The sequence below is a fragment of the Periplaneta americana genome, chromosome 15 (assembly GCF_040183065.1).
Source record: "Periplaneta americana isolate PAMFEO1 chromosome 15, P.americana_PAMFEO1_priV1, whole genome shotgun sequence".
Classification (NCBI taxonomy): domain Eukaryota; kingdom Metazoa; phylum Arthropoda; class Insecta; order Blattodea; family Blattidae; genus Periplaneta; species Periplaneta americana.
Window position 1 is genome coordinate 157,323,292 of NC_091131.1, and position 21,896 is coordinate 157,345,187.

Below are 21,896 nucleotides of genomic sequence, written 5' to 3' on the forward strand. Positions count from 1 at the left end.
TTATATAGTAAAACAGTGACTTTGAAATAGTAATAGTAATAATAATAATAATAATAATAATAATAATAATAATAATAATAATAGGCGCAATCTCACAATTTGATTTTCTTTTCATTCTTATTGCTATATTAATAATAAGCAATGTAACTGAAGCTGATGCCCCAATCAGATTGACTATTCAATATTCAAACGCGCCCTGCAAATTCATTGTAGTAAAAAAATTCGCTCTCCTTCCATCATACTCAATTCTGAAGGAACTACTGTACACCCAAGGAGAACATTTAGGCTGGAACTGTTATGGTCTCTGAGAGAGTATCTGGAGCATGGTGGAAACATAGTAAAGGTGTGGGACTGCGCATGCTGTTGCGATAGCTGCCGAGGCGTGTGACGTCATCTTTACTGCAGACAGCGATCGCAGCTCATCGCTTTGAGTACATTTTCTTTAATAAACCTAACTAGACATTAATTACAATACATAATTTGAACTGATTGTTGCCAATGTTATTCATATCCTTTTCATTGTGCGTTTAAGTTCATGTACTCTTTAAAAGAGTTATGAATAAAATTTAAAAACATATAAAAAATTAACAGTAATAGCTTAAAAGTCGCTCCCTCAAAATCTGCCGTCCTAGGCAGCTGCTTAGTCTACCGAGGCCTAAATACGCCCCTGATTGCATGTAGGCTACTGGACCTGTTAACTTTCTTTCACTTCAGCGCAACAGGAGCATCCAGCACTGATGTAACAATAGAAAATCGCGGAGCCACTGAGTCTACTGTCACAGAGGAATGCCAAATACTAATACAAAGAATTCAAGAATTAGAAGAGAAGAATTACTCTCTAGAAACGAGGATTAAGGAATTGACAGCTGCCAACAAAAAACATGAAGAAGACAAAAGAAAATTACATGAGAATGTAATTTCATTGAAAAACATTAGACAAACAGAAGTTAAATCTAAAGTGGCTGAAATTTTGAAACCATTTTTCACTATTGGGCAAATTGATGCTCTTTTGAATAAAAAACGTAGGGTGAAGTCTGTAGAAGATTACGGTACTGCAATAACACTTCCTAACCTAAGTCCAAAAACATGCCGATACTTAAGAACAAAATTAAATTACCCGTTACCTGATTTGTCAACTCTGAGAAAATGGGCAGTAAAACAATTATCGCTTGAGGAAGGTGTACTTCGTGATGTCTTAAAATGAATGAAGGCGAGAGCTACAAATATGTCGGAGTTAGATCGTGTAACAGTATTAGCATTTGATGAAATGTATTTGAATGAGGAGGTTTCTTTTGACAGTAGGGAAGAACAAATAATTGGACCTCATAAGGCAGTGCAGGTTGTTTTTGCACGTGGTTTGTTTGCAAGGTGGAAGCAGCCCGTATACTATAAATATGATCAGATAATGACAAAAGAAATCCTAACAGACATAATTTGCCAGTTAGAAGGCAGTGGTTTTCAAGTTGTGGCCACAGTTAGCGATTTAGGTGGAAGTAACAGAAAATTGTGGCGTGATTTGAAAATTTCTACCAAGCTAAATTGCAGTTTTCCTAATCCAAATGATTCAACTCGAGAAATATTTGTTTTTTCAGACGCTCCACATTTATTGAAATTACACAGGAATCACTTTCTAGATCATGGTTTCAACTTGAACGGATTGAACATTTCATCAGAACCAATTCATGAACTTTTACGTGCATCCTCGTCCTCTGATACAAAATTAGCTTACAAGTTAACTCCGTTACACTTAAGTGTCCGTGGTACCCAAAGACAAAAAGTTAGTTTGGCAGCACAATTATTTTCCAACAGAGTTGCAAAGGCTTTGAAATGGTATGGTGAAAACGAGCTGTTGAGATCAAATTAATGAAAAGAAACTTCAAAGGCAATAAAATTAACTAATGATTGGATTGGTTTATTTAATACCGTTTCTAAATTCGGTACCCACCGTGGGCTGCATAGTTACGAATAAACCTTCAAGATCAGAATATTATACTCTCAGAAATGAATGACTTCATGACCACAGTTAAAGTAGGAGAAGCAAACAGGAAATTACCTTATCAGGAGGGGATTCTAATAAATAATAAATCATTAAAATTGTTGTATGAGGAAATGAGGTACAAGTACAAAATTGAATACATCATCACAAGAAAACTTAACCAAGATCTGGTAGAAAACTTTTTTTCGGAAATTAGAAGCATGGGTAGAACAAACGATCATCCCTCTGCTTTAGATTTTAAACATAGACTGAAGTGGTACATACTAGGTCGAAATCCATTATCTCAGTTTTGTGAGAACAAAAACACCTCCGATTTGCTTTCGGAAGAAGAGGAATTAATAGTGGGTCCTAGTACAAGCCAATCAGAAGTCAATGATAATCTGCAGAAAGAACTATGTGCAACGACAGAATTTCTTAAAGGCATTCTGAAACCGGTTAAATTTACTAACGATCGAGATCCCGAAGAAAATATAGGCCTCCCAGAAAAAATATATGAAATCTCTGCAAGACAGCGGATATCCCAGGAAGGATTAAAATATATTGCAGGATATGCTGCATCAAAACATATGGAGCAATACCCTAATCTTGGAATTCCCACAAAATTGTCAACTTCTGCTAATCAAAAAGACTGGATTACTACAGTGTCCCGTGGAAACTTAATTCTCCCTTCTAGGGATCTGCAATTGGTTGCCATGCTTGTTGACAGTATATTCTCAGATGTGCACGGAGATTCTGTTTCTCATGAAAAATTTATAATTTGGTTAATTCTGCTATGAAAAACGAAGCAGAAATCAGTTCTCCTCTTCCGCCAGAAGTAATTACGACATTGGTTAGAACAAGAACATTTATTAGAATTAAAAAAATTAATAAAATAATAAAAATGTCTGGAATTTCAAAAAGAAATATTATAAATAAAATGAAAAAGATTGCATAAGAATAAGTATTTACTTAACAGAGTGGGATTTATAATGGTGAAATTATATTCTGTTGTGTGTGGAATAATAAGGTAAATAATGTAGTAGACTATATTATGTCTCCAATAGCCTGAATATATGAAAATATTTGTTTACTATAATGACAAATTATTCCAAGAAATTTATATACATATGTTAATGAAGGTTCAAAAGTATTTGAATTCATGTACAAAATAATGTATGTTATAAATAACTGTATAGATCTAAGTATGTATATATTTATTACACATTGTATTGTAATTATTATAAAACCACGTGTATATTACAGAAGGCAATATTATTAATGACACACTGCCATATCACATTGTTTCTTGAAACTTGAGTTTAATATGTAATAGATCATAATTTTATTACGTTATCATTTCAAGGTAGTTCCTACTGTACTTGAATTCATGTGTAATATAATGTGTGTGATATATGGGCCTAATTTTGTACATTTTGTAGCATAATGTATTATAATTATTATAAAAGTACGTGTATATTACAGAAGGCAATTATTAACGTTGCACTACCATATTACATTATTTCTAGACTCCTGAATTTAATTTATTGTTCACTATTTTATAATGTTATCACTTTAAGGTAGACCCTATTATAGCCTATACTGTCAATATTTACTGAATACACAAACAATGATGTTTATTTATTCATTTAAATCTATGGACGCAGATCTAACCATCAACAATTGTTATGTTGACTGTGTCTTCGAGTGCGGCCTGCAGTAAAGGTGACGTCATGCGCAGACTGAACGAAAAACACGCACACCTCTACCATGATCTGGAGTGTTCCAGACAAGACAGTTGGACGGTACGTCACACAGTACCGGTACTCCAGTTCCTATGAGAAAGATTCTGTCAGAAACCCCTACTGTTATTTTGGAATAGAGTGTTCCGACCTATAGTTGTTTTTCTGGAACTGTTATTTTCTCGGAACTGTTTTAAAAGCACTGTTATGTTATTTTTCCCTCTCTCTATCATAGACCTATCTACTGTGGATGTAGATTGTGCTCCTGCTTAGCTTCAGCTAGAAAGGAGAGACTGATAGTGAGATAATGAACTGAAGGTGATATACGTACTGCATAAAAGCAGGAAAATGTGATTTTTATTCACATTTTCCATTAATCAGATTTCTCAGGCTTCATCAGCAACTTTAGACAGACTGTGCATGTTCGGATCCACATACATTATACGAACATTGTTTTCTTTAATGAAAATAAGTGAATCCCACCACAGAACTAGCTAGGCTAATTCATCTGACTACAATCTACAAAATTTTCTCAGTTCATGCACTGCTCAGATCATAGTGCATAATATTGAGCAATCAGTACGCAATAAAGAGGCTAAAAATCTCGTAAAATTAGCATTACAGAAGATCAGGAAATATTTTTACTAATGTCATGCATTAACAAAATGAAATGAAAAAGTAGAAATTTAAAATGCAGTATAGTATTTAGTTTTATCCAGCTTTCATTTCATCCCTAACTTATCAACCAATTGCTTTCATACATGTGAATACCAGTATTAGGCATTCACATTACTTTAAGTTTAATTTGATCAGTATGATAAACATTTATTATCACGAAAAAGCAGCCACCATCGCAGCCTCCGCTGTGCCCGCGGCAGCGAACCACGAGCACAGCGGGCTTCAGAGCTGCCTGAGATGACGTCACAGGGCATCGAGTTAACAACAACTGTATTAAACGAAACGTTATTCATCAGTCCTCGGTAGTATAGTGGTCAGTATCCCCGCCTGTCACGCGGGAGACCGGGGTTCGATTCCCCGCCGGGGAGGTAATGTTCTTTTAATTTCATAAAATGACAGCATAATGAATAAGCGTACTCAGATAAACATATTAAGCGAAAGTAAGTCATCAGTCCTCGGTAGTATAGTGGTCAGTATCCCCGCCTGTCACGCGGGAGACCGGGGTTCGATTCCCCTCCGGGGAGGTAATGTTTTTTAATTTCATAAAATGGCAGAATAATGAATAAGCGTACTCAGATAAAGATATTAAGCGAACGTTATTTATCAGTCCTCGGTAGGATAGTGGTCAGTATCCCCGCCTGTCACGCGGGAGACAGGGGTTCGATTCCCCGCCGGGGAGGTAATGTTCTTTTAATTTCATAAAATGACAGCATAATGAATAAGCGTACTCAGATAAACATATTAAGCGAAAGTAATTTATCAGTCCTCGGTAGTATAGTGGTCAGTATCCCGGCCTGTCACGCGGGAGACCGGGGTTCGATTCCCCTCCGGGGAGGTAATGTTTTTAATTTCATAAAATGGCAGAATAATGAATAAGCGTACGCAGATAAAGATATTAAGCGAACGTTAATCATCAGTCCTCGGTATTATAGTGGTCAGTATTCCCGCCTGTCACGCGGGAGATCGGGGTTCGATTCCCCGCCGGGGAGGTAATGTTCTTTTAATTTCATAAAATGACAGCATAATGAATAAGCGTACTCAGATAAACATATTAAGCGAAAGTAAGTCATCAGTCCTCGGTAGTATAGTGGTCAGTATCCCCGCCTGTCACGCGGGAGACCGGGGTTCGATTCCCCGCCGGGGAGGTAATGTTCTTTTAATTTCATAAAATGACAGCATAATGAATAAGCGTACTCAGATAAACATATTAAGCGAAAGTAAGTCATCAGTCCTCGGTAGTATAGTGGTCAGTATCCCCGCCTGTCACGCGGGAGACCGGGGTTCGATTCCCCGCCGGAGAGGTAATGTTCTTTTAATTTCATAAAATGACAGCATAATGAATAAGCGTACTCAGATAAAGGTATTAAGCGAAATTTATTCATCAGTCCTCGGTAGTATAGTGGTCAGTATCCCCGCCTGTCACGCGGGAGACCGGGGTTCGATTCCCCTCCGGGGAGGTACTGTTTTTAATTTCATAAAATGGCAGAATAATGAATAAGCGTACGCAGATAAAGATATTAAGCGAACGTTAATCATCAGTCCTCGGTAGTATAGTGGTCAGTATCCCCGCCTGTCACGCGGGAGACCGGGTTCGATTCCCCGCCGGGGAGGTAATGTTCTTTTAATTTCATAAAATGACAGCATAATGAATAAGCGTACTCAGATAAACATATTAAGCGAAAGTAAGTCATCAGTCCTCGGTAGTATAGTGGTCAGTATCCCCGCCTGTCACGCGGGAGACCGGGGTTCGATTCCCCGCCGGGGAGTTAATGTTCTTTTAATTTCATAAAATGACAGCATAATGAATAAGCGTACTCAGATAAACATATTAAGCGAAAGTAAGTCATCAGTCCTCGGTAGTATAGTGGTCAGTATCCCCGCCTGTCACGCGGGAGACCGGGGTTCGATTCCCCGCCGGGGAGTTAATGTTCTTTTAATTTCATAAAATGACAGCATAATGAATAAGCGTACTCAGATAAACATATTAAGCGAAAGTAAGTCATCAGTCCTCGGTAGTATAGTGGTCAGTATCCCCGCCTGTCACGCGGGAGACCGGGGTTCGATTCCCCGCCGGGGAGTTAATGTTCTTTTAATTTCATAAAATGACAGCATAATGAATAAGCGTACTCAGATAAACATATTAAGCGAAAGCAAGTCATCAGTCCTCGGTAGTATAGTGGTCAGTATCCCCGCCTGTCACGCGGGAGACCGGGGTTCGATTCCCCGCCGGGGAGGTAATGTTCTTTTAATTTCATAAAATGACAGCATAATGAATAAGCGTACTCAGATAAAGATATTAAGCGAAAGTAAGTCATCAGTCCTCGGTAGTATAGTGGTCAGTATCCCCGCCTGTCACGCGGGAGACCGGGGTTCGATTCCCCGCCGGGGAGGTAATGTTCTTTTAATTTCATAAAATGACAGCATAATGAATAAGCGTACTCAGATAAACATATTAAGCGACAGTAATTCGTCAGTTCTCGGTAGTATAGTGGTCAGTATCCTCGCCTGTCACGCGGGAGACCGGGGTTCGATTCCCCGCCGAGGAGGTAATGTTTTTCAATTTCGTAAAATAACAGAATAATGAATAAGCGTACTCAGATAAAGATATTAAGCGAAAATCATTCGTCAGTCCTCGGTAGTATAGTGGTCAGTATCTCCCGCCTATCACGCGGGAGACCGGGGTTTGATTCAACGCCGGGGAGGCAATGTGTTTTAATTTCATAAAATGTGATGGGCAGAATATTAATTTTTCATTCATTTAGTAGTTCAGCTCTCATTCCAGTATTGTCATCATTTACGTCAGTGGTCGTCGCACTCGCTGAAATGTGCAAAGGGCACGCGGTGCTGTACCGTGTGCACTGTCGTGCAACAGGGAGAGTTAGAGAGCATACCAGCTAGCAGCTACGGAGTGCACCCTAGTAGTGCACTGCGTTTTCCGCGGATAAGAAAGACAAGCCCCAGCGTGCTCTGTGCTGACGACCCCTGATTTACGTAGTTGAAAATTTCTTCAGAGTTAATCTAAGATTAATCAGTGGTGGAGTGCAGCTTCAATCTGTTGTTCTTTGCTATTAAACCTTTTTCTTCATTTTCATTGTGTTACGGGTTACAAAGTAATATTATTTAATGATAAGTAGGATATTTATGATAAATTGAAAACTTGCTCATAAATGTGTTAACACTATGGTCTGTGAAGAAACGTTGCTTTTAATTTTTAAATAAAAGATTGCATTTACCGGGAAACGAACCCGGGCCGGCCGCGTGGCAGGCAAGCATTCTACCACTGATCCACCGAAGGGGGGGGAAGGTTTACTGAAATAATCAGTATTCTATATCGTAATTTCACTTAATCCGTTCATAATTTTACCGATAATGACACTACTAGATCATGGTCGCGACGGGAAAGTGCATGAATAATAGCAATCTTCGTTTCAGTATTTACGTTTCTTTTTTTTTCCCCCTTATCTGTTTGTCTATGTTTATTTTATTCGCTGTCTTTTTTACTTATTTAATTCTCTATTCCTCTTCTCTTTTTCCTCTGTCTAAGTAATTTAAAATATTTGAATCTTCCCAATTCAGTAATGAAAGCATAATATATGCAATATGCAATAGTAACTGAGCAACTAATGCCTTGAAGGCATGCCTTCTACAAATATTGGTACGAGACTAATACGTAGCGATACTTTAAACTTAATCTATAAAGAGTACAGTTAATACAGCGACGCCCAACTGCAAAAATAATAATCATTAATAATACGGTACCTCTAACGGAACAAAAGTACAGTGCAACCTGTCTAAAGCGACCATCTGAAGTTACCTTGTAAATCGGCCGTTTTATCAGGTGGCCGCTTGATTAAGATTGCGGTTTTTTATGAATCAGCTTGACAATACTGAATTGCATTGACTTTTTATCCGAGGCTTATTGTGAGATTTGAAAGCAGTTACGAAATTACTGCCCAACGGGTGCTGGCCCGAATGGGTAGAATTTCGCCTTTACAAGACCTTGGTGAGACCTGAGATCTATACTTTGTTACGACAGTAAGGCATGGACATTGAGGAAGAAAGATGAAAGCAGAATAACGGCTAATGAAATGAAATTTATGAGATATACAGCGGGATATACGAAATGGGATCACAAACGCAATGAAGATGTAATGGAAGAATTACAACTAGAACCTGTAATTAATCACGTAAAACATAATCAGAACAACTGGATAAATCATCTGCATCGCATGCATAGAGATAGAATCCCAAAAGTCAAGCTCCACTATCGTCCAAACGGGAAGAGATCTCTCGGTCGTCCAAAGAAGCGCTGGATTGAAAATTCAACTGTGAGATCGTAACAGGCCATTTGGCCTAATACTTGAAGGGAAGAAGAAGAAGCATTGACTTTTTAGTACTGTGCGCGTAAAATGATCGTCAGCCTCTTCCATTCTCGCAACTAGCCTTTTCAAAACTCGCTTGCGGTTCCTCAGTTTAAATGACTGGATAATACCTTGATCAAGGTGTGATATCGTATTTGGGGGAAGAAACACCAATTTCACGGATCACATTGCGATTTTGTCGTTTAATCTTGGAATTGAAATCGCATAGCTAATTCTCAAACAATGATGATATCATCCAAGCTTTATTGTTGGCAGTCCACTTCACCCCCAATAAGCCCATGTCAACATTTTTCTAACATCTCGGTTTCAATGATTTCCAAATAACTAAGAGTGGTTCTTTTTCTCCTGCAGCATTACAACAAAAGAGCAGGGTTATTCTGTCTTTACCAACTTCCTCTTTTACACTCTTTTTTCTTAAAACTTAAAGTTTTGTTAGGGAGGGCTCTGAAAACAAACCTGTTTCGTCAACATTGTAAATGTCTCTGAGTTCATATTCCGTAAGAATTGAAGGCAGTCTATTTTTTCCATTCTTCAATAACATTGGTTGCAATGTCACCTCCTTCACCAGACACAGAAAGAAATGCAATGTTATGCCGTTTTCTAAAGCACTCTAACCACCCATTACTAGCAACAAAATTGCTTGCATTGAGTTCTTTGGCATTTCAAGAGCTTTCTCTTGAATCATAGGCCCACTTACTGGCAATTTCTTCGCCCTCGCACACTTGAACAATTCGTAAACGAAATCATTCACATTACTAAACACAGATTCTTTATTTTTTTGGCCACTACGCATATTTTTCTCCCATTCTCTTAATATTTCATCTTTATCCTTAATTATAGCGTTTATTTGTGTTCTTTGACATTTGAATATTTCTGCAATTTGTAGTAACATAGCCATTACATAGCCAGTAAAATTGCGTCTGCGGCAGAATTAAAGTTACAACTTGTAAAGTATGTAAATAAGCATAACTGAATACGTAGATATTGTGACTTGAAACGGAAACTGTAACAGCATCGGTGGTTCAGTGGTAGAATGCTCGCCTGCCACGCGGGCGGCCCGGTTTCGATTCCCGGCCGATGCAATTTTGTCGTAATCGAAACATTGTAATTTCTTCTTCTTCTTCTTCTTCTTCTTCTTCTTCTTCTTCCAGTACACTGACTTTTAAAGATATCTGATCCTACTAATCGATATTGATCGATAATTTGTTGATGTAAGTGTGGATTCTTCAGTTATTACTTCTATGAATATATGGCGAAGGTAATATTCACTGTTACCAATCGTAGATAATATTCCCGCCTTATAGAATTCAACTTTTTATCCCACTCTCCTGATTGTGAAACAACACTGGGTTTACCTGGAAACCGCTGATATTGTCAATTATGAGAATAATTTATGCTTCTTCTACATAATCATTTTCCCTGGCACTTTTGATGGTGCCACCAATCGAGAACTAGAGGAACTCTTTCAAAGTCTGTGAATTTTTTATATATTTGGTTCTGTCTTATCCCGTGTTGGAAACTTCGCTTATACGGACATAAAATCGTAGATCGGATATCTTTGAACGTCAGCGTACACCGACGTTCAAAGATACCTGGCTGATAGCGATCGATAATTTGTTCGTATAAGCTTGAGTTTTGAGGGTGCTAGAAACAACAGACTGTGCCGGTACTATTTCGCGTTGTCTGTAATGAGGCGATATTAGCGATCCTAGTGGTGAACAACTATCTAATGTACGCATTTTTACTACGTATCGAGCTTCGTGACTGTATATACCTACTAGACTCTGGTATAAGTGTAACTTTTTTTAGATATTGTTTCTACGAATATAATAAAATTATGAGACAGTCAGTGTTGCCAATGCTACAAAAATATACCCGTGTTATAGAATTCAAAATTTCATCATCCTTAAGTGATTGTAAAAAGCACTAGATTTAACAGTAAACCGCTGAAATTGTCAATTATGAGAATAATTCATACCTAACCTACATTATCATTTTCCCCGACACTTTTTTAACCGTCTCAATAAAAGTTCCTCCATTTGTTACATCTTTTGTCCTGACAGCCCTTGGATATAAATTTCGCTTACACAATCAGAGAAATGCAGTCATGTATCTTTTATATCTTTTCGGTGTCGAGAATACGAGAGATTTCCATCTGCTATCCACAGTTAAGATGATTGCTCACCTCACAGACAGTCCACTCTTCTGTAGTACCTCTCTAATTCAATCTTCCCAAAGGTAATTTTTACTGGTTATTATTGTAAAAGCAAAGTAAACAAGTTTCCTCCCTGACAAAAAAAAAGTTCACTTCTATTAGCTGCTTTTCGCAATAAGGGTTGGGTATTTAAATTACACAGGATTCGAATCAGATTCACCCTAAATGTCTCTGATTGAAAGAACCCCTGATTGAAACCAATAGTTGTAATAAGACATCGTTGAGGAAATCTAGCTCGTGAACTAGTTTCATTTGTTTAGCGATAGGCATTCCCACCACATATTACCTATTAATTTAAATCATCACTCCAGCACTGTGATGTGGTGAACAATTTCAGATATAAATTGTAATAAACTATTTTCATTTTACAAGCAATTACAACACAGCATGAAGTCGTATGGAGATGTGAAGGTAGAGCTGCATACTTACAAAAACCCCGGCAATAGAATGAGGCAGGATGCTCGGCATCACACATTGAACCTCCCTTTACCCCAGCAAAAATCCTCGAAAAATTGGACGTCCTCGAATTCTAAAGTTAAGTTTGTTACACAGCCTGAAAGGAGAATAGAAGACATTCAAAGGAATGTAAAGAGAAACTAAATAGCAATTGACTTATATTATTAGAAGGTAGGTAGTGATATATGATGATGATGATGATGATGATGATGATGATGATGATGATGATGATGACGACAACGACGAAGATATCCATGATTGATTATTTATACAAGATTAACACATACATTTTATTACTTTCTATGAAATTATTCCCACTGCGAATACTTTAGCGTAGGAAATTCATACAATGATTCTGACAAAGTTATATGATAAGAATTGTAGCAACTTTCCATTGATATCTAACAATTCGTACTAATTCATTTCTAGAAACATATAAGACACTAATTTATCACTACACGGAAAATACCTAGGACATGAGATTACATTTTTTGCAACCAGAATATATGTAGCTATAAATTGATCAGTTTTTACTGCAGTACAAATGAAATCCTTATTGGACTGAACAGATAAAGGATAAAATATTCCTGTACCAGCAATTGAACCCAAGACTCCTGGATAAAAGCGAGGCATCCTAGCCACTAGAAAATATCAGATGAATATTCCTTTTAAAGACGAATGCACAAAGGACATAATGACGAAGAATTGGTGTGTATAAAGTATTTCGATACGGGAATCGCACCCGAGCCTCCGGGCTTAAAGCCAGGTATCCCAGCCACTAGACCATACCGGAGCATGACTTGTGTCTTTAAATAAGAGTACACAAAGATGATGATGAAGTATTCTTGTGTATAAAATATTCCGGTAACGGGAATCGAACCCGAGCCTCTTGGGTGAAAGCCACTAGACCATACCGAAGCATGACTTCTGTCTTTAAAGAAGAGTACACAAAGGAGATGATGAAGTACTGTTGTGTAAAATATTCCGGTACCGGGAATTGAACCCGAGCCTCCCGGGTGAGAGACAGGTATCCTAGCCACTAGACCATACCGGAGCATGACTTGTGTCTTTAAAGAAGAGTACACAAAGGAGATGATGAAGTACTGCTGTGAATAAAATATTCCGATACCGGGAATCGAACCCGAGCCTCCTGGGTGAAAGCCACTAGACCATACCGAAGCATGACGTCTGTCTTTAAAGAAGAGTACACAAAGGAGATGATGAAGTACTGCTTTGTATAAAATATTCCGGTACCGGTAATCGAACCAGAGCCTCCTGGGTGAAAGCCAGGTATCCTAGCCGCTAGACCATACCGGATCATGACTTCCGTCTTTAAACAAGAGTACACAAAGGAGATGATGAAGTATTGCTGTGTATAAAATATTCCGGTACCGGAAATCGAACCCGAGCCTCCTGGGTGAAAGCCAGGTGTCCTAGCCACTAGACCATACCAAAGCGTGATTTCTGTCTTTAAAGAAGAGTACACAAAGGAGATGATGAAGTACTGCTGTGTATAAAATATTCCGGTACCGGGAATCGAACCCGAGCCTCCTGGGTGAAAGCCAGGTATCCTAGCCACTAGACCATACCGGAGCATGACTTCTGTCTTTAAAGAAGAGTACACAAAGGAGATGATGAAGTATTGCTGTGTATAAAATATTCCGGTACCGGGAATGGAACCCGAGCCTCCTGGGTGAAAGCCAGGTATCCTAGCCACTAGACCATACCGGAGCGTGACTTCTGTGTTTAAAGAAGAGTACACAAAGGAGATGAAGTATTGCTGTGTAAAATATTCCGGTACCGGGAATCGAACCCGAGCCTCCTGGGTGAAAGCCAGGTATCCTAGCCACTAGACCATACCGGAGCGTGACTTTTGTCTTTAAACAAGAGTACACAAAGGAGATGATGAAGTGTTGCTGTGTATAAAACATTCCGGTACCGAGAATCGAACCCGAGCCTCCTGGGTGAAAGCGAGGTATCCTAGCCACTAGACCATACCGGAGCGTGGTTTTTGTCTTTAAAGAAGAGTACACAAAGGAGATGATGAAGTACTGCTGTGTATAAAACATTCCGGTACCGGGAATCGAACCCGAGCCTCCTGGGTGAAAGCCAGGTATCCTAGCCACTAGACCATACCGGAGCGTGATTTCTGTCTTTAAAGAAGAGTACACAAAGGAGATGATGAAGTACTGCCGTGTACAAAATATTCCGGTACCAGGAATCGAACCCGAGCCTCCTGGGTGAAAGCCAGGTATCCTAGCCACTAGACCATACCGGAGCGTGACTTCTGTGTTTAAAGAAGAGTACACAAAGGAGATGATGAAGTATTGCTGTGTAAAATATTCCGGTACCGGGAATCGAACCCGAGCCTCCTGGGTGAAAGCCAGGTATCCTAGCCACTAGACCATACCGGAGCGTGGTTTTTGTCTTTAAAGAAGAGTACACAAAGGAGATGATGAAGTACTGCTGTGTATAAAACATTCCGGTACCGGGAATCGAACCCGAGTCTCCTGGGTAAAAGCCAGGTATCCTAGCCACTAGACCATACCGGAGCGTGATTTCTGTCTTTAAAGAAGAGTACACAAAGGAGATGATGAAGTACTGCTGTGTACAAAATATTCCGGTACCGGGAATCGAACCCGAGCCTCCTGGGTGAAAGCCAGGTATCCTAGCCACTAGACCATACCGGAGCGTGTCTTCTGTGTTTAAAGAAGAGTACACAAAGGAGATGATGAAGTATTGCTGTGTAAAATATTCCGGTACCGGGAATCGAACCCGAGCCTCCTGGGTAAAAGCCAGGTATCTTAGCCACTAGACCATACCGGAGCGTGACTTCTCTCATTAAAGAAGAGTACACAAAGGAGATGATGAAATACTTCTGTGTATAAGATATTCCTGTACCGGGAATCGAACCCGAGCCTCCTGGGTGAAAGCCAGGTATCCTAGCCACTAGACCATACCGGAGCATGGCTTTTGTCTTAAAAAAAGAGTACAGAAGATAATGTTGAAATACTGCTGTGTATAAAATATTCCGGTCCTGGAATCGAATCCGAGCCTCCTGCGCGAAAGCCAGGTATCCTAGCCACTAGACTGTACCGAAGCATGACTTCTGTCTTTAAAGAAGAGTACACAAAGGAGATGATGAAGTACTGCTTTGTATAAAATATTCCGGTACCGGTAATCGAACCCGAGCCTCCTGGGTGAAAGCCAGGTATCCTAGCCGCTAGACCATACCGGAGGGTGTTTTTTGTTTTTAAAGAAGAGTGCACAAAGGAGATGATGAAGTATTGCTGTGTATAAAATATTCCGGTACCGGAAATCGAACCCGAGCCTCCTGGGTGAAAGCCAGGTATCCTAGCCACTAGACCATACCAAAGTGTGATTTCTGTCTTTAAAGAAGAGTACACAAAGGAGATGATGAAGTATTGCTGTGTGTAAAATATTCCGGTACCGGGAATCGAACCCGAGTCTCCTGGGTGAAAGCCAGGTATCCTAGCCACTAGACCATACCGGAGCGTGACTTCTGTGTTTAAAGAAGAGTACACAAAGGAGATGATGAAGTATTGCTGTGTAAAATATTCCGGTACCGGGAATCGAACCCGAGCCTCCTGGGTGAAAGCCAGGTATCCTAGCCACTAGACCATACCGTAGGGTGACTTCTGTGTTTAAAGAAGAGTACACAAAGGAGATGATGAAGTATTGCTGTGTAAAATATTCCGGTACCGGGAATCGAACCCGAGCCTCCTGGGTGAAAGCCAGGTATCCTAGCCACTAGACCATACCGGAGCGTGGTTTTTGTCTTTAAAGAAGAGTACACAAAGGAGATGATGAAGTACTGCTGTGTATAAAACATTCCGGTACCGGGAATCGAACCCGAGCCTCCTGGGTGAAAGCCAGGTATCCTAGCCACTAGACCATACCGGAGCGTGATTTTTGTCTTTAAAGAAGAATACACAAAGGAGATGATGAAGTACTGCTGTGTATAAAATATTCCGGTTCCGGGAATCGAACCCGAGCCTCCTGGGGGAAAGCCAGGTATCCTAGCCACTAGACCATACCGGAGCATGGCTTTTCTTCAAAGAAGAGTACACAAGATAAAGTTGAATAGAAGTACTGCTTATATAAAACATTCCGACATAAAGGAGATGATGAAGTATTTCTTTGTGGAAACTAGTCGAGCTAAGGTAAAGACATATTTAATGAAATATTATATATACTAACCATACCCGTGCGCTCCGCTGCACCTGTTAGAAATAAATATAAAGTAATTATATATTAAAATAGGACATTTGATGCAGGGTATATTCGTGTTTGATAGAAGGATAAATCGTTTAATATGTTACTTGATTTAAATTGTATTCAAATAATTAAAATGCGATCATTTTGGTCCAGAGAGCACTCATTTGGTGCAATGACAATTCCTTTAACATGTTTCTTATTTGTTATTTACACGGAACCATAGTTTAATGAAAATTGACATATCATTTAGTTTTAGTGTGTAAACTTTATATTACTTGCTATACGTTTGCATTGAATTATGGTAATAACTTAATTTTAACCATTATTTTCTACGTCTTCAGTAAATGGCGCTTGGCCTACTATGGTTCTGAACCCTTCAAATAACTTAAATAGTGATACACCATAGTGATATGTAATTATATTCCTTTCTTTCGAAAATGTAAGAATTCACGATCTCCTATGTACCATTGCCATGGAATGAATAAATGCGTTTTTGCTTCCTACTCAAAAATTTTATATTTTGCACATAGGAGATATTGCAGGAACAAAAACTCTATAATCTGAGGCGGCAGTGAAAATTTATTATATTGTTACTTTAAAAGACGTGTATATCCTTAAATATCAGTCCTATGAAAATTTTGCATAGAATAAAACTTATCGGAAATCATTTTTAAAGAAACTTTTGTTATGTAATATTTTTCACAAAAAAAGCAATAATAAGCGAGATATTTCGATTTATTTAATTCAGGCCCCTTTAAATAAAGTAATTTGAATGCCATATAGCCTAAAGTCTAAGTTACAACGAACTTAATTTATATTTCTTTTTTTTTTTTTTTATCGAAATCCGTTCAGCCATCGTGTAAAGAGGTAACAAACATCCAGACAGACAGGCAGACAGACAGATATACAAACAAAAAAGCGATTTTCGGTCTCAGGATGAATAATTATACATGTTAACATCAATTATTTTTGGAAAAGCGAAAATTACCACAAAAATTTCGGTTACAGATTTATTATTAGTATATATTATATTATATTATATTATATTATATTATATTATATTATATTATATTATATTATATTATATTATATAAAAAGTGTGTTGATAACGGATGTACTCCGACAAGTAAGTTTTTAATTTGTTGTGGGAACTCTTGAATCTCAGGAGGAACAACTTTTACAACACTGCAACATAATCTGCTTGGCTCATTACCCAATTTTTTTGTATTGCATTTATTGCATTATATTTAATGTATTTTAACACGATTCAATTGACCATAGTTAAAATTTGGATTATAAAATAATGGATTGCTAAGCTAACGTACTATTACTGCATACTAAATCAATACACTCTAGTTGTTCGTTAATTCTCTGAGATGAAAATGAATATGTACTGTAATAATAATTCTAAATTATAGACATCAGCTCAAAGAATTTTGAGTGACCACAAGAGTCCTGAATACAATAAACATGTACAATAATGTGATGTGATACATTAAAGAAAAAAAAGTTAATTGTTGAAGGTAAATATAAGTTGATTAATTGAAATAGAGAATTATTTTAAGAAATACAGGAAACGAATGTACATAATAGCCTATCAAGTTTTCTGTGCATAAGAAGCTTACCTGTCTTCGATTCACTCGGAAGTAACTGTAATAATATTACAGCATTATGTCCATCTAGAGAAAGTACACTTTCCAATGGTGAAATAATAATTAATTATACAAATCGGTTAATTTAGCTTCCGATATTACTTCATACAAACACAGAAACATTCTCTGTAGGCTATGTTTAATAGCTTTCGATTGTTGTTGTCCAAGGCCCCTTATAGACGAAGTCACTTGTTTTTATTTCATTACAGCGCCTAAGATGGCATTGTTATTTTAATTTTAAAACTCATTTATCTCATTAAATATGTCCTATCAAAATTTTGCATAGAGTAAAACTTATCGGAAACCATTTGTAAAGAACCTTTTGTTATGTAACATTTTTCATGAAAATTAATAATAAGGGAGATATTTCGATTTATTTAATTCAAGCCCCCTTATAACCCCCTTTTAAATAAAATATTTTGAATGCTATATAGCCTAAAATCTAAGTTACAACGAACTTAATGTATATTCCAATTTTCTTATAAATCGGTTCAGCCATTATCGTGTGAAAAGATAACAAACATCCAGACAGATAGACAGACATACAGACATACAAACAAAAATTTATATATATATATATATATATATATATATATATATATATATATATATATATATATATTTATTTGGTTTCAGGACGGTTAAATATACGTGTTAACACCAATTATTTTTGGAAAATCGAAAATTACCAAACAAATTTTGGCTACAGATTTATTATTAGTAAGCTTATAGATTAAACAAATTAAACAAAATTGATTTTTATCTGGCTACGCAATACAAACACTTGCTCTTAGAAACGCTGTGTGCTCTGCATTGAATCTATATATGATGGGTGACAATCTTGATACAGTATGTGCAAGGAATAGCCTGTAACAATACATCCAAAGTTCTTCCTATGACCGCTTTTCTTAGTCATAGCCACATAAAAGAAACTGAAGTCTTAAAAATGGTTCAACTCAATAAAAAAAATTCAGGTGCCACACAATAGTAATATACGTTACAAGAGCGGTATGTTGACGTTTTCATGGTCGAGGAAAAGATTGAAAAAGCGAAACGTAGTTGAGCTTTTTTAATTTCCGAGAACATAAAAACAAACATACCGCTCGTGTATCGTACATTATTTTGTGCGCAGATCGTTTATTACATACCTGAAAGACGAATTTCTAATTAGTTGCAATGAAATCTCCATGTTGGTTTCTGTTTAATGACGCCAACTTCGGAACACCAAAATATCTTTCTTCAACATTGTTGCTATAAAATGTTTGCTGTGTTTACTATACTCCAGCAGGCCGTGATATACGTCTGTCTTCCCCCCCCCCCGTCTATAAATGCGAACTTAAAACAAGCGGTAAGGTTATGTAATAATTTATTTTTCATTTAATATTTTAACAATATTATTTACATAACATATTGCAGTAATAACATCGGCAACTGGAATCTTGTTGATTTTTTCACGGCTTCCTTAATGTTACTTGTATCAGGAATGCAATAAGTTTCGTGGAGTAGTAGAATTTACTTAATTTTTGCAAATATTTAAAAACAATAATTAACATTGCATTTTAGGTGAAATTGCAGTGGTAAGTTTCCAATTTATAATTATTACTATGTTAAACGTCTCTAAAAATAATATGTTAAAAGCCTAAAGCGGTAAAATAAATGTCGCGCCTAAGCGGTAAGAAGAGGGAAATTGTTATGTGTGTTAGGTTGGGAATACTGAATGTGGTATTTCACACTTACCGCGTATTGGTTCTGCGCGGAAAACAAGCAAATACGCACGATCTCGCACTAACAATTTTAGCCGCCATGGCGCCCGGGATTTGTGTACCCCTGTTTTTGAGCTTTGCTTCGAAAAGACGCACAGTGACGAACAAAAATTACATTAAGTGCTTTCGTTAAAAAAGTATTAGAGCCGCTTCGAATATTACAACAAGAATACATTGGCCGGGAATCGAACCCGGCCCGCCCGCGTGGCAGGCGAGAATTCTACCACTGAATCACCGCTGCTCACAGTACAATGTTCGAAATCACAAAATGTACTCATACTTAGTCGAGGCTATTTATACAGGATGTTTCAGAAAATCTTTAAAAAACCTTGGGGGCATGTTCCTATCAACAAAACAAGAAAAAAGTTCATATAAACATATGTCCGAAAATCCTTAGTTTTTTTGTTATTAATGAAAGAACATTTTGAAACATCTGTTACATATTGTCAGCTTGATAGCAAGTGGGTAAAATTTCAGTATGCAGATTCCTCACCGACAATTATATCTTAAAATCAGTGGCGGCCGGTGAGACATTCTGGTGGTGGTGCCAAAAATGAAAAAAAGTTGTACGCAAATTACCTTAGTGAAATTAATAATCGCAGTTCACGTTTGCATTATATTAAATAAAACACATTAATTAAACCAGCTATTTTACCAGGTGTACAGTTAATACTGTATCTAGTAACAGTTACAATAACATTTCCGAAACTAATAACGAAATTTACAGATGCAGATAATCAAAACTTTCACAGTATTGTTAGTCAAATACAAATAACTTTTATAACTAGTAAAATTACTGACAAAAACACACGAGATAAACAGTGATATAGATAATAAACAAACACGTTTGCACCTTATTTAACAGGCCGATGAATCCAAGGCAGCGGCCTGAATAACACATGTTCATGTCCTGCACAGATCTCATGTATCGTTAACAGAAGCATCAACACTATAGCAACAGTGTAGCGATATTTAGTTGCCGCAAAATAAAACAAATATTACACAAAATTAACAAACAGTTTTACATAATATGAAAAAATATTTATCTTTCTAAAAAGAACCATGACCATCTCTGCGTTCAATATAGCTAAATGGATAATAATTTACACATTTAAATCCAAGTTATGTGCATTAGTTTTGAATTGGCAACATTACATTAACATTTGGCGCGGAACTCTAACTCATAGACAAATAACATCTCCAACAACCCTGCCATCTAGCGAAATTTCTGCATTACTGTGCTCTGGCGGGCGGAATATTAACTACTGAGTCAAATTGAATTCGGCTCAAAGTCTGCCATAAGAAACGCATATAAACTAGAAGCAGTAGCCTTTTGTACAGTGTTATATGGACGCAGGTAGTGCCTCAGCGAAGTGGCTCCAACGTTCGGAAAAACGCTGCAAGAGTGCGTCCGGATATGTGCGCGCGCTCGTTCAAATGAAATACGAATAAAATGTATAAACTATTACAACTGGTTTCTAGGATATTATTTTTGTTTCTTTCATTGGTGGTGCCATGGCACACTGGCACTACCCCAAAAACCGCCCCTGTTTAAAATACTAAAAAGAGTAGATTTGTCTGCTTTTTTTCGAATGCACATCTTCATGCTTACGAAAAGGCAGTTTTCAGTGCCAATGATTTATTTTGTGTGCACAAGATTGGAATTTTGAAGTAAGAGGGAAAGAAAGGAATCCGTGTTCTGAAATTTATCCAGCAACGGGAACTCATAACAATAAAAGTTTACGTTCAACGCGTTTCGAGGTACATCCAACAAATTAACTTAAGTTTGTAATCGATAATAATATTCATTTTGTTAGATAATCGAATGATGTTATCGATACAAGTCGATACCGTGTGGGAGTATTTGAAAGGGTGCGACCAGCGAATAGGGATTATAAAGAATGGACACTGAGCGAATTTTCCTGTGTTTTGTTTCTCTGTGCGCCAGCGGTTAGTTCCACTTTCAAGCGCTAGAGGTAGTGTAATCGAGCATACGCTAAGATAATAATTGAGAATAGAGTTGAGACACAGGATCCAAACATCGCCTACCTTATTGCATAATCCAGTAACGCTTTGCTTCAAATAAATTCAAGTTAACAGCTTTTCCTTATTTCTCAGTGACAAACTAGTTGTAATAATAATATTTTTTATTTCAGATATAATACATTATATTATAAAATAATATAACACATTATAAAATTAAGTATCGAATTCGTTTAATATTTGTATAATAATATAATATAGGTATAGGTTTTACTTCTCGTAAGAGTTTTGTTTTTCCATTTTCAGCGCTATCAAATCATTATATATTTTAATTGTTGTTGGGGTCAACGTCTCAACTCTCATTATAAAGGAGCTCTAGAGTCTAGACATTACAGTTAATGAAGGATTTATTATTTTATGGATCCAATTTATTTTATTTGAGTACATAATGTACCTAGATGTATTAATTGTATGTGTTATATTTCCGCTGTGTCGACTGCTAGCTGGTGTGATGTCAGCGCCAACTCTAGGGAGAAAGCAGAATCTGACGCTTTAGCTGGCTTGAAGGTCATTGAAATCAGTCCGGCTACATCAAAGGTACCTACTCGAAGTGTCCTTTCTTTATAATCCCTATTCGCTGGTGCGACAGTCCGTGATCCGACGAGTGCATGCGTGTGTACAAGCAAGAGGAGAACATTTTGAACATTTGTTGTGAGTTTCTGAATTAATTAAATTTGCAACACTTGCTACCAAGCTCACAATATCCAACAGATGTTTCATTATGCTCTTTCATTAATAACTAAAAAAAAAATCT

The 21,896-nt window shown here is 37.4% G+C and overlaps 1 protein-coding gene and 30 non-coding genes across 31 annotated transcripts in view; 14 read left to right on the plus strand and 17 right to left on the minus strand.

Annotated features, from left to right (window-relative positions):
- The window catches only part of LOC138715480 (esterase E4-like), a 193,150-nt gene that overhangs the window by 79,575 nt on the left and 91,679 nt on the right, over positions 1–21,896 (plus strand). The gene's annotated exons all lie outside the window — the stretch shown is intronic.
- TRNAD-GUC (transfer RNA aspartic acid (anticodon GUC)) lies at positions 4,689–4,760 on the plus strand. The gene has a single exon. It is a non-coding gene; the product is annotated as a tRNA-Asp (tRNA).
- TRNAD-GUC (transfer RNA aspartic acid (anticodon GUC)) lies at positions 4,845–4,916 on the plus strand. The gene has a single exon. It is a non-coding gene; the product is annotated as a tRNA-Asp (tRNA).
- TRNAD-GUC (transfer RNA aspartic acid (anticodon GUC)) lies at positions 5,310–5,381 on the plus strand. Its single transcript has one exon. It is a non-coding gene; the product is annotated as a tRNA-Asp (tRNA).
- Positions 5,466–5,537, plus strand: TRNAD-GUC (transfer RNA aspartic acid (anticodon GUC)). Its single transcript has one exon. It is a non-coding gene; the product is annotated as a tRNA-Asp (tRNA).
- On the plus strand, positions 5,622–5,693 carry TRNAD-GUC (transfer RNA aspartic acid (anticodon GUC)). Its single transcript has one exon. It is a non-coding gene; the product is annotated as a tRNA-Asp (tRNA).
- TRNAD-GUC (transfer RNA aspartic acid (anticodon GUC)) lies at positions 5,778–5,849 on the plus strand. Its single transcript has one exon. It is a non-coding gene; the product is annotated as a tRNA-Asp (tRNA).
- Positions 6,087–6,158, plus strand: TRNAD-GUC (transfer RNA aspartic acid (anticodon GUC)). The gene has a single exon. It is a non-coding gene; the product is annotated as a tRNA-Asp (tRNA).
- TRNAD-GUC (transfer RNA aspartic acid (anticodon GUC)) lies at positions 6,243–6,314 on the plus strand. Its single transcript has one exon. It is a non-coding gene; the product is annotated as a tRNA-Asp (tRNA).
- TRNAD-GUC (transfer RNA aspartic acid (anticodon GUC)) lies at positions 6,399–6,470 on the plus strand. Its single transcript has one exon. It is a non-coding gene; the product is annotated as a tRNA-Asp (tRNA).
- TRNAD-GUC (transfer RNA aspartic acid (anticodon GUC)) lies at positions 6,555–6,626 on the plus strand. The gene has a single exon. It is a non-coding gene; the product is annotated as a tRNA-Asp (tRNA).
- On the plus strand, positions 6,711–6,782 carry TRNAD-GUC (transfer RNA aspartic acid (anticodon GUC)). The gene has a single exon. It is a non-coding gene; the product is annotated as a tRNA-Asp (tRNA).
- On the plus strand, positions 6,867–6,938 carry TRNAD-GUC (transfer RNA aspartic acid (anticodon GUC)). The gene has a single exon. It is a non-coding gene; the product is annotated as a tRNA-Asp (tRNA).
- On the plus strand, positions 9,786–9,856 carry TRNAG-GCC (transfer RNA glycine (anticodon GCC)). Its single transcript has one exon. It is a non-coding gene; the product is annotated as a tRNA-Gly (tRNA).
- Positions 12,829–12,900, minus strand: TRNAE-UUC (transfer RNA glutamic acid (anticodon UUC)). Its single transcript has one exon. It is a non-coding gene; the product is annotated as a tRNA-Glu (tRNA).
- On the minus strand, positions 12,967–13,038 carry TRNAE-UUC (transfer RNA glutamic acid (anticodon UUC)). The gene has a single exon. It is a non-coding gene; the product is annotated as a tRNA-Glu (tRNA).
- On the minus strand, positions 13,105–13,176 carry TRNAE-UUC (transfer RNA glutamic acid (anticodon UUC)). Its single transcript has one exon. It is a non-coding gene; the product is annotated as a tRNA-Glu (tRNA).
- Positions 13,238–13,309, minus strand: TRNAE-UUC (transfer RNA glutamic acid (anticodon UUC)). Its single transcript has one exon. It is a non-coding gene; the product is annotated as a tRNA-Glu (tRNA).
- Positions 13,514–13,585, minus strand: TRNAE-UUC (transfer RNA glutamic acid (anticodon UUC)). The gene has a single exon. It is a non-coding gene; the product is annotated as a tRNA-Glu (tRNA).
- Positions 13,652–13,723, minus strand: TRNAE-UUC (transfer RNA glutamic acid (anticodon UUC)). Its single transcript has one exon. It is a non-coding gene; the product is annotated as a tRNA-Glu (tRNA).
- TRNAE-UUC (transfer RNA glutamic acid (anticodon UUC)) lies at positions 13,788–13,859 on the minus strand. Its single transcript has one exon. It is a non-coding gene; the product is annotated as a tRNA-Glu (tRNA).
- On the minus strand, positions 13,926–13,997 carry TRNAK-UUU (transfer RNA lysine (anticodon UUU)). The gene has a single exon. It is a non-coding gene; the product is annotated as a tRNA-Lys (tRNA).
- TRNAE-UUC (transfer RNA glutamic acid (anticodon UUC)) lies at positions 14,064–14,135 on the minus strand. Its single transcript has one exon. It is a non-coding gene; the product is annotated as a tRNA-Glu (tRNA).
- Positions 14,200–14,271, minus strand: TRNAK-UUU (transfer RNA lysine (anticodon UUU)). The gene has a single exon. It is a non-coding gene; the product is annotated as a tRNA-Lys (tRNA).
- TRNAE-UUC (transfer RNA glutamic acid (anticodon UUC)) lies at positions 14,338–14,409 on the minus strand. Its single transcript has one exon. It is a non-coding gene; the product is annotated as a tRNA-Glu (tRNA).
- TRNAE-UUC (transfer RNA glutamic acid (anticodon UUC)) lies at positions 14,612–14,683 on the minus strand. Its single transcript has one exon. It is a non-coding gene; the product is annotated as a tRNA-Glu (tRNA).
- Positions 14,888–14,959, minus strand: TRNAE-UUC (transfer RNA glutamic acid (anticodon UUC)). Its single transcript has one exon. It is a non-coding gene; the product is annotated as a tRNA-Glu (tRNA).
- Positions 15,024–15,095, minus strand: TRNAE-UUC (transfer RNA glutamic acid (anticodon UUC)). Its single transcript has one exon. It is a non-coding gene; the product is annotated as a tRNA-Glu (tRNA).
- On the minus strand, positions 15,160–15,231 carry TRNAE-UUC (transfer RNA glutamic acid (anticodon UUC)). The gene has a single exon. It is a non-coding gene; the product is annotated as a tRNA-Glu (tRNA).
- TRNAE-UUC (transfer RNA glutamic acid (anticodon UUC)) lies at positions 15,298–15,369 on the minus strand. The gene has a single exon. It is a non-coding gene; the product is annotated as a tRNA-Glu (tRNA).
- On the minus strand, positions 15,436–15,507 carry TRNAE-UUC (transfer RNA glutamic acid (anticodon UUC)). The gene has a single exon. It is a non-coding gene; the product is annotated as a tRNA-Glu (tRNA).